We start from the raw sequence: 5,823 nt of genomic DNA, 5'->3' as shown, positions 1-5,823 counted from the left end.
TCTCCAGTTGGGCAACCCAGCACCTTAGCAACTGCCTTACTTGGAGGTCATCCACACTTGTATTTGACAAGCCCTTTAAAATGTTTTTGTTTCAATTAATTAAATTTTATTTTTAACACAATATTTCTTTTTTAATAATGTTAAAAATGTTATCAAAGGAAAAACTACTAATTGAGTGAGACAAGAGTCTGGAGTGGCTTAGACAATGGTTTGGGTGGATTGAATTATAACTTTGATCTTTCTCTGTGTACTCAGCATTGATGGCACCAAGTAAAACCTGGAGATTTCTTCCTACTGAGGCTCTGTGTCTGGTTGCTGCTCTTGCCTTGGGGCTGGGAGAGCTGTTAGCAGCAGCTTAGTGTCTTATTACCTGGAACGAGTTGTCTCACACTCACTTCTCCTCCCCAAGATTCAAGAGACCTATGACTCTGAAGCCATGGCCTCTGTGAGCAGGCCTCGTGAGTGCCAGCTGTTACTCTGGCTCTGAGAGATGCATGTTTTGCTTTTACCCAGGAAAGAACTATCGTATCTTGAGCCTAACAAATTTTCAGTGGTGACAACATGCACAGCCAATGCCAAGACCACAGAAAGCCATAGTCATGACCCTCCTACTTAGCACCAGGCGTACTGGACTGTTGTTGATGGTATGTGCCCAACCTCTGTGGTGGATGGGGCAAACAGACATGCAGGTGGCTGGGGAATACCCTCTGTGTCTGTCTAGGAGCAGAGCTCAGGGTCCCCCCGAACCCACTTTGTGCCCCTCCCCACAAGCAGTGCCACACCACTTGGAACCAACTGCTCTTTATTTAAAATAACAGTTTTGGGACTGCCTGATAGCTCAATGGACTGAAGCATCTGCTTAGTCAGAGTGCAGCTCCCAGGGTTCCATTCCGGGAATGCTGTGCCATCCCTGCCCCCAATGGTGCGCTGAGATGGAGATTGAGATTGGGAGTAGTGGTGCATGCCTGTAATCCCAGTACTTGGGAGGCTGTAAACATGAGACTCCCTATGAGTCCAATCTAGGTAGTGAGACCCTGAACACCCTGTAGACCCTGCCCTAAATACAGAAAATAAAATTAAATAAGTAATCAAGAAAGAAAATAACTTTGTTGGTTTTTGTTTTTCTATTGTGTATTTGGTATAGGGTCTCACTACACAGCACAGATCTGTAGTGAGCCCCCTGTTTTTAGCCTGCATAGCACAGGGATTACAGGCCTGCACCACCATGCCCAGACTTGATGCATGGCTCAGTGTACCCCAGGGGTGGGGCCTGTGCAGCATGCAGGACCAGGAATACAATGCTTTTACCTGATCTTGCCAATGCAAGCACTTAGTCCACTGAACTATCTTGCTGTCCCTTGTATTTCTTTTTTATCTAATTGAGCAAAGCTAAAGTGTTTAAACTCTATCTGCTGTACTTTTGCTCTACACTCCTTGTCCCATTTCAAACTCGATTATAAAACAGTACTCCATCTAAGTCCTTTGTGGTGGCCTTAGAAAGGAAAACAAATAAAGGAGTCAAGACAACAATAAACATTTTTATATACATCTATAAATATCTATCACTCTTGAAACTCTGTCCCTTTGATAAATCAATATAACTTTCCTTTTTGGCTTCTCTAAAACCAGTTTTTCACTTGATGCTTGTTTATCTCTCTGGCCCTAGTGAACCCATTTCTGGCCCTAGTAAACCCATTTCTGGCCCTAGTGAACCTATTTCTGGCCCTAATAAACCTGTTTCTGGCCCTTGTGAATGCATTTCTGGCCATAAGGATCTTCCATCCCTAAGTTTTACATGCAATATGCCAGTACAAATGCATGCCTGTGGTGAATACTGGCCTTAACCTAATCACTTCCCTCTCTTATGAGTGTTCTTTGGAAGTGTTCCTGCTGCCGATGTTTATCTCATACTTGGTGTCCTGATTGGGCATCAAATGTAGGGATCTGTTGGTCTCTCAGTGTGACTCATTGTACCTAAGGAGAAACAGTGGCAGAGATGAGGAAAAGATAGACAAGAAGACAAGAGCTGGGTTAGGTAATGACCCATTTGCCTGGTTGGCTAAAAGAGCCCCTGAACAATGGTAAGAGCCTTTATTTATACCTTTACAGAGTTGAAAGTCAGAAGGTTGCCTAGCAACTAGTAGACCACAATGTCCAGACAGGATGTTTTTCTCAAGACTGAGGAAACTTGACTACTTTAGGCAATGAGGTCTTATCTTGCACTGCCACATAGGGTCAATTTCAGCTTCAGTAGCTCCCAACACAAAACAAGCAAAAAACAAGGTGGAACTGGAACTGGAACAGATAGAGTTGTGGACTGTTTAAATATGGACATCAAACTCCCTTAAAAAAACTTAAGACTGCCTCTGGGCCTGAAACCAGGGGTGTTCAATTTAACAAATAAATGTACACACTGATCAGTTCAAGTTGAATTTCTACAAACAATACTTTTTTTCATGGTTGTCTCAGTCTTTAAGTATATGTACAATCAAGCTTTGGTATAAGTATGTCCTGATATTTTGGTCATTTTACTCTAAAATATGCACTGTTTTCTGCAATTAAATGAACACTGCCATCTTCATTTTGCATGGCCACCCTATTTGAAGCACAGAAATGGCCTCCAGCTGATGGAGCGAACCTGGCTGAGGTCAGACTCAGAGCAGGAAGCTTAAGAACTGACTGAAAATTCGTTTGTAATAAAGTTGTACTAAAATTTATGACCTGATCTCCAGTTAACTATGAAAAAGTGAAACATAACATCCACACAGTGAACTATAGATGAAGTAAGGATAGCATAGAAATGGTATCTCCTGACCAAAAATAACAGAATAAAAAAAGTCTCCTTTGACTCAAGTAGCTGGCCAAAAGGACAAAGAAACTTGATATATGGAGGCACTAGTTGGATTCTCCACAGTTGCTCTATAGAAGGAGGAACCAGTAAGACTGGACTTATCAGAACAAAGCTCAAAGATAAGTCTATATCATCAATCTTAAAGATCAAAGGAGTACAATACCATATGAATGGGTGAAGCTTCTGTTGCACATCAACCTAGAATTTTCTCTGTGTCTGATACATCAGTATGTGTGTTTGGCTGCTCCTTACTACAGGTTAAGAAGATGAGGGAAGCCAAAGCTGTCATGCAAATATTTATACTGATGTTTATTATCTGTCTTGCAATAGACCATTAAGCTACTTGTTATGGTTTGTGTCTAGTTGTCCCCCCCCCAAATCCTCATACATTCATGAGTTGGCTTCTGGAGTCTGTGATTGATCCATTATACAATGCTGGGATTATGGATGTGAGTGCTACACCTGTGCTATCATTGGTAATCTGCATTACAATGTAAGAAGGGGAAAGAGGCTAGCTAACTGCCTCAGCTGCTGCCCCTCCTTTTTGCTCTTTGCTGTTTTCCACTGTCATGAACTGCTGCCCTCTGTCGTGTGGCACTCTGCCTTTGAACCAGCCAAGTATGGATTGAAACTTCCACAAACTGTGACCTAATAAACCTTTCCTTCCTTAATTTTCAGTGTTGAGTATTTTGCCCCAGCAACAAGAGAAAAGTAACCAGAATACTTCTCTACACATGGAATTTTCTCTATGAAATAGTAAGAATAAAAAGAAAAGCCATCTCTATATTTCACATTAATTACACAATATACATATACATAGCTATCTATCTTATATCCAGGATCCATTTTCATCACTTACAAAATAGGACAAATCTATATATTTTAAAGTAGAAATATAATATTGAATATATTAATATTTCTAAGGCATTAGCATGAAACTAACCACAAAGAAAGCAATTCATTTTAAAGCCTTTTCCTCCTCATTTTTATAATTCATTTGCTCCATAAATTCAATCAAGGCACTTTAGTTTTATAGTTCTTAGTTATATTATAAATACTGATGTTCAATGATATCTTAGTACAGGGAAAGAGAACCTTCAGAAAGTTCATGTTTTATTATAATATCATTGTCATAATTAATACTTTTTCCCGAATTAGAATATTCTTCTAACATAAACAAAAGAAAATGTTTTCTAATTACCTAATTCAATTATATTTTAAAGAAAGATGTTGATGTGAAATCTCTTTGTGTGTGAAACAAGAAAGATTGCTTAATTGTTCACATTATAATTTTGAGTTCTATAAACTCAAAGCCAATCTTGGAAAATTAAGTGTTTTAATATATTAAAATTGCAATAGCAGCTACTGCTAAACCAAATAATAATGTAGGAAAAACTGGATGTTTTCTGGTTTTCTCAGTGCAAGGAATCATGAGCAGCCAAGTCTCCTGCAATACCCTATACAAGAAGGTGTGTGAGGTCTTGCATGGGAACCAACTCAAGTGCTAGAAGATTTTAGAGATTGTGGAGTTGCAGATCAGCTAGAAGAACTATGAGGCTCAGAAGGAAAAGCACTTCTTGAGCACTGTCAGGCTGAAGTCCACTCCCTGCCCTGAGTTCTCTGTCTGTGTCCTGGGGCACCAGCAGCACTACAACAAGGCCAAGGCCATGAACATCCCCCACATGGACATTGAGGCACTGAAGAAGCTCAACAAGAATAAGAATCTGGTTCAAAAGCTGGCCAAAAAGTATGATGCCTTTCTGGCCTTGGAGTCTCTGACCAAATATATACCATGAATCCTGGGGCATAGCCTCAATAAGGCTGGTAAGTTCCCTTCCCTGTTGACCCACAACAAAAACATGGTGGCCAAAGTTGATGAAGTGAAGTCCACAATCAAGTTCTAGATGAAGAATTTGCTGTGTCTGGCTGTGGTTGTAGGTCAGGTGAAGACGACAGATGACGAGCTTGGGTACAATATCCATTTGGATGTCAACTTCCTGGTGTCACTGCTCAAGAAGAATTGGCAGAAGCAGCCTGAGGTGACCTGGGAAAATGGTTCACTACTATCTCGACCCAGAAAGCCTCATGAAATCATGCAAATCAAGAGGCTCAAATCTTCACATTCTCTTTAAGAGCATGCATGAAACCTCCCAGGCCATCAAAAGTATGCATATCCAAAAGGTCACCAAGTATCTGAAGGATGTCACATTAAAGAAGCAATGTGTGCCATTTTGGAATTACAGTTATGGAGTTGGTAGGTGTGCCCAGGCCAAACAGTGGGGCTGGACACAGGGTCAGTGGCCCAAAAGGAGTGCTGAATTTTTGCTGTTCATACTTAAAATTTCAGAGAGTGATGTTGAAATTAAGGGTTTAGATGTAGATTCTCTAGTTACTGAACATATCCAGGTTAACAAAGCACCCAAGGTGCACCACTGTACTTATAGAGCTCATGGCCAGATTAATCCATACATGAGCTCCCCCTGCCATATTGAGATGATCCTTACTGGAAAAGAACAAATTTTTCCTAAACTAAAGGAAGAAGTTGCACAGATGAAAAAGATATCCCAGAAAAAAACTGAAGAAACAAAAATTTATGGGACTAGAGTACATTAAGAATAAAATAAATGCAAGTAAAATTAAAAATACAAAAGAAGAAGATTTGGCAAAACATCCAGTCCCTATACATCAAGAGCACCATGGGCAAGCCCCAGAGCCTGAATTAGGGGGCATATACTAAAAACTGTTAATGCCACAAAATAAATAAATAAATAAATAAACAAACAAATAAATAAATACAATAAAAGAACTGGCTATTTCAAATCTGATAATAAAAAATGCACAATACTAAATAACAAAGAAACATAAATATATTATTGTATTTATATTGTATTAGAGCTATTAGTAATAAATGAAAAGTAAGTGATAGTTTATAATAACTGAAATGGGTACAATATATTAAAAGTAACAAGGCA

General features: G+C 39.5%; 1 pseudogene; it reads left to right on the top strand.

Annotated features, from left to right (window-relative positions):
• The first annotated feature begins 4,281 nt into the window (after positions 1-4,281).
• LOC105741706 lies at positions 4,282-5,574 on the top strand (annotated as a pseudogene).
• Positions 5,575-5,823: the final 249 nt, after the last annotated feature.

Source organism: Octodon degus, unplaced genomic scaffold (assembly GCF_000260255.1).
Source record: "Octodon degus isolate 3935 unplaced genomic scaffold, OctDeg1.0 scaffold00020, whole genome shotgun sequence".
Classification (NCBI taxonomy): Eukaryota; Metazoa; Chordata; class Mammalia; order Rodentia; family Octodontidae; genus Octodon; species Octodon degus.
This window is presented reverse-complemented; position numbering and strand designations above follow the sequence as displayed.